Raw genomic sequence first — 13059 nt, 5'->3', positions numbered from 1 at the left:
GTGGCGAGGTTGACTGTACTCTACTGTGCTGTGCACTGAATTTAGTTATGGCCACCATGTAACCTGACTGTCATGAGTTCCAGTGCATGACTGGCTTTATAGAGGAACAGGGGAAGCTTTGGGCAAGCGTCCAGCACTGTGGGAAAGCATTTGATTATGCTGTTCCTTGAGTACCGGTCCTCTTCTTTTAAGACTAATTTTAAAGAGTCATATCCATTTTTATGCATTTTATTTCATTTTTCCATGAGATCCTCTTATAATGTCTGCATGGGTTTATGTGCAACAACCAGTCATGATTCATTTTACATGATTATTTTCCAGCCTTTTATAATCCCTTAGAATTATCGGGCTATTTTTGTTTCTGTAAAGGGCAATTCCATCGATTTTTCAAATTGTTTGAATAATAAAGAATGTAAACAAAGTCATTCTGAGTGGTTTGGTGAGGAATGCTCTGTTGTAAAGAAACTAAAAGAGTCAGAATTGTTCACAGTGATGGTGATAGGAACCAGACGTCTACATCACTACATCACAGAAAGTTAGTACGTGAAATGGTTACGAATGCTTTGCATTGTTTGTTTCATGATCAGATTTTTCAACCTAAAACACCTTTTTAATCTGTTCATGGCAAAGAGGTACATGCAGGATAAAATAGTACCCAAAGAAAATGTATTTTTTCAGATTTACCATTTTTACATAATCAACATTATATATAAAATTCAGAAAATACATGTAGGTTCACTGGTCATTTTGGAGAGTAAATATAGTGGCTGTATTTATATTGTGGGCATTGTGACCCCTAGTTCCGATCAATCACCACCAATGTGAAGAAATCTGCACGTGTAAATCTGAAAAAAAAAAACACTATAATTCCCTTTTGAATTTTATACAAATTAATTGACCAGATTCCTGAAAGGAAAACCAGAGACTTTTTTAGTTTGGTGGCCAAAATGAAAAGATCCAGTTTTTATCTATGAAATAAAAAGGGGGGACAGTTCCAGTCTCACTTATTCTGACCACAGTAACTGTAGTAGTGTAATAAATATTTATCAGGCCAACTGATAAAACTGAACACTGTCGCTTTGTAAACCATGTCAGAAAATCATACAGTAGAGTATCATGGTGAGTGAAGCTAAACTATGGAAAAGGAGACCCAGACCTGTTGCTATGACCCTACACACACCCCTGGGCAGCTCCAGTTACGGAGCGACAGTGACGAATAGGCTACATATCATATGGGTGGCTGAAAAAGTAACACAGATTTTTAAAAACGATGCACTATTTGTAGATTGTATGGTAGCCTATTTTTAAGACTGTGCGCCCATACAATCAGTGTACCTGTCACCTGGAAATCCCGGAACCCTGGCCTTGCTTTATTCCCTGGGTTGCCTCATGTCTTGAAAAGACATTGATGTGGTGATGTTGTGGGCTCACTTAACGCTAGCTTCTGGTCAAATTTTACACGGTAATATTTTCTAAAACTAAGTGAGCAAGTGGTAGAAGCGGCAGCAGCCAACCCTCTCCATTGGCCAAAACAAGCAGAATGTGAGACATCTGCCTATCTGCTCTGCTGCCAGGTCTTTCTCAGGACATTCCAGTGTGCTTTAATCCACAGGGGACATTTCCAGGGATAGTTCCAGCCAAGGACAGGCCACCAAAAAAGGATACAGTCCATGAAAATGGGAATGTCTGTTCACCCTAATGCAAACTTAGTCGTTTTCAGATTGGCTGCTCTGTATGGCACCTCATTCAAAATGTAGTCCGGGCTGAAACACTCTGTATGACTTTAACCAGAATGGGCGGAGCTAAACTGCTGTAGATTTAGGCATAAACCCATTTCTTCTTTTTATCCCTACCCCTTGTTTACGAATGTCACCCTAAGCCCTTGGAACGGAGTTACAAGGGGTAGTGGTTGAAATCTTCCCTATGAAATAATATTTATTATCACCTACCTCTAACTCTGGTGACACAAAGCTGAAGTCAGCTATTCTTGTTCAAATTCTCCCCGTTCCACCTTAAATGGCGCATTAGGTGTCAATACTACTGGACCATTTAAGGTGGAACGGAAAGTTAGCTAGCTAGCTACCATGACATTAGCATACTTTTTACGAGTTCTTATTCTTGTTATGAAGAAAACGGCCATAATACATTAAAACGACATTAAGATAAATACAGTGGTTATCGGAATTTTTTAACTGAGAAAATTCTCACATTTGTGGCTTTCTTTGGTCGCTCGTGCAGCCATCTTGCCGGTTTTTCTTTTTTTGTCACAGCACTCTGTTTGGAGTGAGTCTCTGAAAAACCTCGGTTCGGAGGGCCATGTATCTGTAACAGTTCGCCCTACCCCTCTATCTCAACATAACTGGGACACCCTACCCCTAGGTGTGAATGCACAAAACACAGGGCTCAGGGCTAAGTGGTAGGGGCGAGGGGTGAAATGGGATTTGGTCTTATTTATATGGTATTTATATGGTAACACTTTACCTAAACCCTGCTGCACACCATTGACATAACCATATCAATGTCATGGAAAATGGTATGACAAGTAATGTCCATAAATATAACAGTGCTTTGTTACCGTTACTGTTATTGTTGTGACAAATGTCATTATAATTGATGTCAAGACAGCCAGCTGGAGTACTTTTAGCAATGATTTGCAGGTAAGAAGTGATTAGAGAACATTATTAAACATAAAACATTGTATTATATTACTTTATTATATTACTTTTTCTGTCTTTTTTTTTTTTTTACATCATTTGTGCTCAGCATCTGCCCTTTACATTGTGTGATTATTCAATGAAGAATGGACCAATAGAAATGCTCCAAAATTCCTTAAGATAAAACTCCTTACATTAACTTACATTAAAGGTACTGAATGTTTTTGCTCTAACCATATTTGTTTAACTTGGGACAGTGATAATGCGACGTTTGACAAGACATGTTTATAGCGTGGTTATGTCAGTAGGAGGTACTGTGTTACCTCTTGTATTTTACAGTCTGTTGTTTTACTCTTTCCTCCCGCTCGTTCTTCATTAGGGCATATCAGTGCACCGTACTGTTCTCTCAGAAAGCCTCAGCTAAATACTGTATGCAATTCTTGCTGCACAGGCAGAAAAACAGGGTTTAGTTATTGAGGCAGTGATGAATAATGGGCAAACATGACATCAGCATAATGAAGCTATAGTGCGTGGGGAGAAGATGATGGAGATGCTGAGAGCAGAAAGCTATTCCTTATAGCTCTTTTTCTCTCTGCCCCTTTTAATTAACCCGCCATATATTAATCAAAGCTGTACTAATGGAGCTCAGTGAGAACCATACAGCAGTACGCTTTTGTCTTTAGAGTGTGTGTTGGGGTGTGGGGGGGGTTGAGGGTACGCTAGAGGACACATATGAAGTATGAAGTGTGACGCTCATACTGCGTCCGGCACTGCATGAATGATGAGTGTGTGTGCTTGACCGATGGGTCTGTCTCTGTCTGTGTATATGGGTGTGTGTGTGTGGTCGCATTTCTGTCTGCATATGCTTGTGTGTGTGCTTTAACGTGCATTTTTCCGAGTGAAGAGCAGTAATGGGGGTGGGGGTGGGGGGGTTTATAAATGTGTTTGCTCGATGAAATGTGAGGGTGGTGGGAGGGCGAGGTGAAATGATTTTATTGGTTATTATTATTTTTCCCAGCTCCCTGGTGCACAGCGATATAATTAAAACTCGTTTTAATTATATCTTCGAGCCAAATGAAAGGCACTTTATTTGTTTGTTTGTTTGTTTGTTTGGTTGGTTGGTTGGTTGGTTGGTTGGTTGTTTACAACACTGTGCAAAAGTCAGAGACCACCCTGCATTCATGTTCCAAATGGCCATCAAGTCCAAAGTATTCATTTTTCAGGAGATATTTCTGAGGAGATTAGATATTAAAGCATGCACTTGCATATCAAAGAGGAAAGTAACATGACAATAAGTGGAAAAATAGGAGTTTACAAAATCAATTGTTCAAAAATGATTAAAAATGGGATTCCTAACAACTGTGCATGACCCTGAACTGTGGTGGACCACCAAAACTGTCACCATCAGATAAACAGTAGAGAGATAATCAAGCTCCACTCTTGCTTCAGATCTTAAAATAGATCTCCAGGTGTTTCTGTCCATCCTTCCACTGTGAGATGACGACTCATCACTATGTGTCTGAAAGGCTGTGCAGCTGTCAAGAAGCTGTTAGTATGAGAAAGAAACAGACAGTAACGGGCATTTTTACCTGCTGGCTTTCTCGGGACGGACCATCCCAGAGTCCAGATCTCAGCATCATTAAACATGTCTGGGATTTCTTGGATCATGAGAAAATGTAACCAACTTCTAAGACTGAACTGTGGAGGTGTGAAAAAATATATATATATCCCGGCAGATTTTTTAGAGAAACTAAAAGCAAGTCTTCTGAAAAGGTAGCTGTAATAGAAGTTGGACACACTAAATACCTGGAAAAAAGATATTACACTTGGTTGTTGAAGCTTCTGTGTCATTTTCTATTATTATACCTGTACTGACACTGAGAAATGAATAACTTGTACATAATGGCCATTTTGACTGGACATTACATAAATAATGGCTGGTCTCTGACTTTTGCACAATACAATATCTGTTTGCCTCATTAAGTAATTGTGAATTCTGCCCAACACATGATGCTGGTAGGGTAGCAGCACATCTTTTGAAACTGTTGGTAGGACAACATAATTGGACTAAATTGACTGGGATTCATAATCATAATTGGGAACATTATAAAGAAGTAAGGATGCATTATTGTAATACAGCACTTACATAATTCAGATTATAGTGCAATTACAGATTTGCGATTCATAACATCCCGATCTCATGTATGATTCCTCCTGAACCGGATATGAACACCATATGTGCGCTTATACTCTGAGCAAGAAAGTTTAGAATGTGCCATAAACTGGTCTTAAAGGCTTATTTTTCATATGGATCATCTGTTTTTGGATGCTTTTTAATGATGACATTAATATTTATAGGATCTATTGTTTGCTTAAATGAGATTTATAATAAAATGTCAGTATGAGTGTAGCCTGAGGCAGGAGTTTGGATGGACGTTGCACTTGGCAGTCAGCTAGCGGTCCTGCTTCCAAAACTCCATACCTCTCTTACCCTTAAAACTCCACTGTAATGTAACTGTCAGTCATAGTTTACTCAGAGCTGCTTCGGGCCAGTAGGTCTTCCAGAACATCTTGCACTGTAATGGCCATTTAGGGGTCAATTCCCTAAACAGCAGGTAAAGACAATGCAGCCCCTGTGCTGAGGCCTCACCTGCATATGCTCTTACAAACCTGAACCTTTGGCCCTAATGTTCAATTGCAATACATAACAAAGCATCGTCCTACAGTAATTACCCAACGGTTATTATTCTCATTAAAGGAACTGTCTCATTAGATTCCGGGATCAGACAGTGATATCAAAGACCATGGTAAAATGATGATGAATAGCTGCTATGAAGTTCCGTTCATTTCTTTTCAGTAATTGCAGATCGTGGGTGTGTACTCTATCATTACACTGATTTCTGTGATTATATCTCCATACCTATTACCTAAATACGTACATGTCGACAATCTATAGAGTCTAATCACTGGCTTGAAGATGCTTGGCAGCTTTATATGACAATAAATGTCAAAATAAACTGTTTCAAGTGTTCACACCAGCTTTACGATGCACCCAGTGTAGTATTCTTCTCCCTTCCACGACGGCGCTCAGTGATGGAAAATAAAAGCCCAGGTTGATAAAAAATGAATGACAGAATATGACTGCTGAGAGGCATTGTTTGATGGCACAGCCAAGAATGAGTAAGAAAGAGCCTGAGAAAGATACAAAGAGCAACTTTCCCAGGCAAGATTTCTCCAGTTCTCTCATTTCAGGTTACTCCATGTTTGTTTTTCTGCCTGCGTTTGCTGATGTGAATGGAAAAGTAGGTCCTGCACAAAGACCTTGAGAATCTAGAGGAGCTTTGGGCTTAGGACTTTGCGTCCCTGTCCAGTTATAGGATGCCGTGTCCTTCATATGGTCACTGCGGGTATCCGGGGTGTTTCAGCATCTACCCCTGCCCTACACATACTATCTTATATTCAGAGGTGGACGAAGTACACAGATCATGCACTTACGTTAAAGTAGAGATAACCAAGGTAAAATACTACTCCAGTCAAAGTAGAAGTTCCTCCCTTTAGACCTCCACTTGAGTAAAAGTACAAAAGTATTTACCTTCAAATGGACTTACGTATAAAGTAAAAGTACTAAAAGAGTAATTCTGGCTCTGATGTCCTGTTATCATTTTTATAACCAGACTGGCTTCATGAACTCATTTCAGGTTAATAGAACGTCATTAATTAGTGACGCTGACGTCTATTAAAATGATCATAAGCACAAAACACTAAAGGTAAACAGTTTCCATCAGGGAGAACCGAGTGGCACTGAAATCACTTTTTACACACAAGCAAAGTTTCAGTTTAAGATTTATTTACAACTTAGTTCCAAGTTTAAGTTTAATAAAAACTGGCTTTAAACTCAGGATCACAGATGAGCTCCTTTACTATGTTGATCTGTAGGCGTCTGTTCATAAACATAAACCAGCCCAAACTCATTTACTATAAAATGAAATGGTGTTTGTAGAAATTCAGAAAAAAGCCGCGTCAGTCTCGACTGCATATGTGGACGCATTGCTATACTGTGCTCTATTTACACAAAGTTAGGTTAGTTCATCATTTATGTTGAACAGACACTCCCAAAATTTTACGCTGCTGCGCTGACGTTGAACCGTGTGTCTCTTTATACAGCACTTAAGTGAGCACTGAGAGTATTTATTGTAGTGTATTGTACTGCACTGCTCTGTGTTTAACTCCGTTTCTTTTTCTCTACGTATCAACATGGGCTTTTGTCTGCGTCTGCCACATGTTGTTATGTAAATGTAAGCAGTGGTGGACAATAATGAAGTAAATCTAATTCGTTATTTTTTTGTACTGAGGTTTTTACATTTTGGGCGACTTTTTACTTTCAATCCACTACATTTCAGAGTCTAATATCTGACTTTTTACTCCACTACACTTTGTGAGGTTTGTGTGTGCATAAAAACATAACATGTCAAAACAAACGATAGATAGATAGATAGATAGATAGATAGATAGATAGATAGATAGATAGATAGATAGATAGATAGATAGATAGATAGATAGATAGATAGATAGATAGATAGATAGATAGAGATCCTGAAGCTAATATATACAGGGACAGTGCAGATGAGATTACATCAAAACGCTAACTAGATATTACCCAAACTTACCGGCCCCTTGCAAAAATGTACAAAAGATTAGGTGATGAGATGTTAGCCGTCATAAAATGTGTCTTGAATGTAAGCTGAGTTTGAGAGGTAAATTCAAGATCTTATCAAAGTATTTGGTGACTAAAATATCACCTGTTATGCGCATTTTAATTCATCTTATAATGTTTATTCCAATTGCAGTCAGTGACAGGCCTGTTCATACGACTGCAATAAACACTGCAGGTTGTTATGACTTTGTAGTGCTGTAACTCTATTGTAGTAAACATAGTGCAGATAAACTGTTAAAGCCTCTTGTTGACATTCACTCCTTAACGGTTCAACAAACCCTTTAGTGACAGTCAAACATTCTTAAAAACCTCTAATGAAAAATGCAAGCTGAAAATGCATCCTCTTCAGAATGACTTTGATGCTGAAGCGATTCTAAAACCAGTCATCACAGCCGCATCAATTATGCTTTTTTCAGAGCTTGTTTACGTTTTCTGTTCACAGCTGTCCAGCAATCTGGTCATACTTTTTAACCTTTTTTTTTTTTTACTGTGACTTGGTTTCAAATTCATTCGTATGTTAAATTCTCTTGGCCTGGTTGCTGGGAACAAATTCAACAAATGGGTTTGTAGTTTATTTCCCAGAAAAAAAAATATATACCATTGTCCATTTCTCCTGGAACACTCAGCGCGCAGAAGCCCCTGCTGTCACTTCAACAAAGACGGTTATCAATGAACAAAGCTGCTAGCCTGTGTCCAGTATGTGAAACTAGGACACTACACCAAAAAATGGCAAAAAAGACGTTGATGATGTGTTTAGTCCCATATTTGAGTCATTACCCCCAAGGTTGGACCAAACCATCAGGCGGGTCACATGCGACCTTATGCTTTGCACCCCTGCTTTTGATGAAGTCAAACTGAAAACATGAATTTTGGGTTCAAAAGCAAAGATGGAAGATTAAAAAGCAAACAAGAACAGAAAAGCTGACCAGCCTGTTTTTTTACAAAACCAGAAAACAAGCATGTTTATAATGTCAGTGACAGCAGTGCAGAGCAGTCTGGTCCTCTTAAGGAGCCCATTGTTTCTATTGCGACCATATGGCAGATGATGTGACTATTCATTTAATTTTATTCTGATGTACATCAGTGCTAAATGACCATATGCCTGTCCCCTGGGAATCCCAATGGCCTTTTGTGATGAAGGTGTTGGAAGGAGGATAGGGGTCTGGCAGTAGCCCCAAGAAAGAGTTGGGGTGCCTATACACAGTGGTAGATGCATCTTGGCCATCTAGTGCAATTTTTCAACAACATTTGTCAGTTTCTCTTTTTAGAGAACATCATGTGAAATAACCTCCTTCTGACTCACTTTCTTCTCCGACTGCTCTTTCTCGCCTCGTCCCTCCACTGTGTGCGCGTCACTCATTTCAGTCTCAGTGCTCACCGTAACAGATCTGATTGGCTTAGTAGCATCATGTGTAATATTTACAACACATGTAATTGGTCTGTGAGTCTCCCGGGCCACTAAAGGTGGTAAAGCTAGTAAAGTGAAACCATGTAAAAATTAAATAATTCTCTAGTTTATTGGTTTTAGGTCCAGGACCACATAGCACAGCGTCCTGGTTCCAGACTCAGAATGCGGCCCACCTATTAGTGTGTCAGCACCCTTAGCCCAGTGCCCAAGGATGCTTTAATACAGCTCTGAGTATGTGTAGTCTATGTCTTGTTCACTTGTACTGCGTGATCCAGTAAAAATGACCCTGTATCGTTGCACCACAGGCCCTGGAGGAACGTTGATTCATTCCACTGTATGCTTGTATATAGCTGGGATGACAAAGTTACAGAGTTACAGGAACACAAAGCCGCAACAGCGAGAGACAAAGAAAGGTATTTTCTTTTAGACAATCTGATTTGCCACAGTGGTCTCCTATGTATTGCTTTTTCAGTTCCCTGTATCAAATGTCGTAACAACTACGGAGGAATGGAAATGTGAGTTGAAAGCCAAAGCCCGTCTCCAGAGCTTGCTCCCGCATAATTTTCAGAAGGTCAGCGGAGAGTTTGGGAAAGGGCCCATAGTGAGAGCACATTTTTGGGCCAGGTTCACACTGAAGACAGACATGACCCCCCCTCCAGGAGAAGACTCTCAACACTGCCAACACTATGAGCAAGCTCAGGAGAATCGCTCATTTGTCAGCTGATTTACATAAGATCCTACCATGTGTTCACCAAATGTGTGTCTGATGAAGAGAGGCTCATGTGTATACCGCGGCTAAACATGGAGCAATGTTTGTGCGACAGCGTGGAGGATTTCTGATTAGAATGTTGTTGACAATAATATCGTGGTGGCAACCGGGAGATCAACAACAATAAAAAAACAGCAATGGCCCCTAAAAGAGTGGCTTAGCAAATCAATGTTGCATCATTTCCCATTTACCCCAGATGTAGTCAGTCAACACGTTCAGTGTCCAAAATTTGCTTCTTTAATTTTGAACTGGACGTAAGCTACAAGTCTAGCGTTGCTAACAAACACTAGAAATCAACAGACTCCCCAGTGTTTTCCATAAAGACGTCCCCAAAACTTCTCTCAACCCCGTATTTACAAAGCTTCTCAAAGTAGCTTCTCAGTGCTGATCTAGGATCAGATCCCTTTCTTATTTACTGTGACTTTACTGACAGAACAGATCCTAGATCTTCTACTCTGAGAAGCTCTGTGAACATGGCCCTGGCCTTCAGACTTGTTTAGAGAGCAGTACAACCTGCTGTCGACTATAAAAATGAATAAAACTTAACCGTGTAGCTGAACGCAGCAGGCAGTAATTGCAATCAACAGAGCTGGGCTGAGGGACCGTTATTAGTTCCACATCGGGGAAATTTCACCTCCACATTTTGACCCTTTACACTAGTGAATGCACACACTCTAGGGGGCAGTAAGCACAATTGCTCAGAGCAGTGGGAAGCTCTATCCATGGCACCCAGGGAGCAGTTGGGGATTAGGTGCCTTGCTCAAGGGCACTTCAGTCACATACTGTTGACTCAGGGGATCGAACCAGCGACCTTCTGGTCATAAGACTGGTTCCCTAACTCCCAAGCTAATAACAATAGAAGAACTCCTTTTTGGTGCTATATAAAACCATATTCAACCATCAAGCATTTTGCATTTGAAATGTCACTGGATCCTCTGAATTTCAAGATCATTATGGAGCATGCAAGCGAACCCTGCTGCATGCTCAACTGATAAGACTGGCAACCCCACACAAACCAACATGCTTAGTTAAATGTGCTAGTTAATTTCCATTAGCAGTCGTAGCCTAAAGTTTGTGTATCTGATGTTGTTATGTAATAGTGTTGAAGTTTGATAGTCAACTTTCTTTCATGCAGCGTCATTTCAGTACACAGTTTACTCGTCGCATGTATATAACATTAATCGTATTCCAACTGCTGAACAATCTCCTAATTCATTCACAAGTGTCCAGCATAGGGTTCTCCTTTAGCAGCTGTAGCCAGTCAGCAGCCTGTCCATGTTGTCCACCCACCCACCCACACACACACAAACAGCAGGCCATGTAGGAGGAGAACAGAGTGAAGACCTCCAATGTGTTATTTTATATGTTCTTCACAGAAAATGAATAATAAAAAATAATGATTTGCATCATTGTTTGGTAAATATTTAAAATGGGTCCCCCAGACCCCAACACCACGCAAGGGTTAAGGTCCAATTGTACACCTTCAAATTTGCCAGGTGAAAAGTATGTATTTGTACCTTTTCATTACCTAATGTTTTAACACAGAACAATAAAATAAAAAGGCCGGAGATGAGACAGGGTGTGCGGAGCCAGTACAACTTAGAAAATAGCATTTCAGTGGATTATGGTACAGTTATGTTCCCTGACTATAATGAGAGGACAGGCTAAATACCTCATGAGTTTTTGTTTGTCCACCAAAAATGACATTCCTTTAAGGCTTTAAGAGGAACCTGATGCTTCTTCGTGGGCTTCTCAAGACATGGACTATTCTGGCCTGCCAGACAGTTGCCCAGCCCACTCACTCAGCCAATGACAGAACACATTTTTTTTTACAGAATGATTGATTTCTTAGCCTATTGTGTTTCTTTTTAAATTCTATTGTAAATTTCAATTTATTTGAGTAACAAAATGTCAGTGGAGATCTCTAAGGGCCTTCTGAGAGCTACTCCTAGGGGCACCACCCCACTGACAGTTTCGTATGTTTTTTCTCGGAGTGTAGGATACAGTGACGCTCTGGGGGAAAATGGACGTAGGTCAAAACGTGTCTGGAACCGTTTTGTTTACCACAAGATGTGATAGCATTGATTTTCAAAAATGCTGTTTTTTCTCAGAGAAAATCTTAGACCTGCAGTTCCTAATATGGCCAAGATGCGACTACAGAATGATGTCAGATCTTCAGGAAAGCGCTCAAAATCGTATATATTTGTTTCAAAAAATCTTAACAATGAAGTAAGAGTATAATGGCAGTACTTACAGAGTGGAAATGCAACTTGCATGATGAGCATGATAAAAGGCTGAAATTGTAGGCATTTTTAGTTCCCAGAAATTGTTACCCCTTCACCGAAGGCCTACAAGGCCCTTAGACACGCCCGTTGATGTTGCTTTACTTTAATAAAATGACATTTCAAAAATAACCTTAAAAGAAATACAATAAGCCAAAAACTAAGGAGTGTTCTCTCATTGGCTGAGGGAGTGGGGGGCAGCTTTCTGACATGCCAAATGTCCTTGTAGGCCATGTCTTGAGGAGCCAGAGAAGAAGCATCAGGTTCCTTTTAAAGCCCCATTATTTCATTATTAATATGTTATTTATGGTGAACAAACAGAAAGTCATGTGGGATTTAGCTTCTCCTCTCGTCATAGTCAGCAGCGCACCAGCGGAGTCTGAAGCAGGGAGCAGCAGCCACACCAAGGTGTGAACTGACTCTCACTCAGAACTGCACTGCGAATGAAGCGTCTATTTTCTACAGACAAAAGAAAAAAAAAGCTGCCTGAACTGGCCAAGCTAAGCCACAGCTGTTGTGGTCAGGGTGAATGGACAGAGTGTTTACAGTGCTTCTCAGCTTAATTGAACATAATAACAACATCCAAAACAATGTTTCAGGCCCGCCTCCTTTAGCTGTCTTCAGCCAGGTTTTATACGGGGAGCTGGTGGGGGCAGAATGGAGCTGGATGGAAATGGCTATGTTTATTTTGGCCTCCACGAGCTCAGGAAGGTCCAAAGAAGGAGTTTTGAGCGCGTTCAAGGTACAGGGAAAAATACAGCTGCTCAATTTGTTTGTACTGCTTTTTCAGTGCGCCGCTCCTGTCAGGAGGGCAGGTGTTTACAACAAGTTCACAAACAGAACATGGTGTGTGTTTGTGTGTTCAGGTTCCCCATGTAAGTGGAACCGTTGGATGATTAGAGTAGAACATGATTAATTCTGTTGCTTAATGAAGCTGTCAGAACATGTTTCTTTCTGAGTAAGAAAGGTACAGATCGCACACAAAAACACAAACATATCGGAAAGCCAATTCTAGCTGTACTAGACTTTGCGACTGACAACTGCACACATGCAGAGGCCTCAGGAGACTTGTGGGTTAATCACTAAAACAAATAAAGTAAAATGTTTCTCAGGCAGTATGAGTGCTTTTCTCATAGCTTAATCCCATCAAAAATAGAAGAATAAATAAGATTATGGAAAATCATAATAAGGTCAGAGGACTTTGCTTTATCAGTAACGTGACAGTGTATGAA

At 40.2% G+C, this 13059-nt stretch overlaps 1 protein-coding gene across 1 annotated transcript in view; it reads right to left on the bottom strand.

The window, feature by feature from the left end:
• Positions 1–13059, bottom strand: part of LOC108436343 (cation channel sperm-associated protein 2-like) — a 29834-nt gene that overhangs the window by 14834 nt on the left and 1941 nt on the right.

The sequence above is a fragment of the Pygocentrus nattereri genome, chromosome 9, assembly GCF_015220715.1.
Source record: "Pygocentrus nattereri isolate fPygNat1 chromosome 9, fPygNat1.pri, whole genome shotgun sequence".
Taxonomy (NCBI): domain Eukaryota; kingdom Metazoa; phylum Chordata; class Actinopteri; order Characiformes; family Serrasalmidae; genus Pygocentrus; species Pygocentrus nattereri.
Note: the sequence above shows the minus strand (reverse complement) of the source record. Positions and strands in the feature narration are given on the sequence as shown.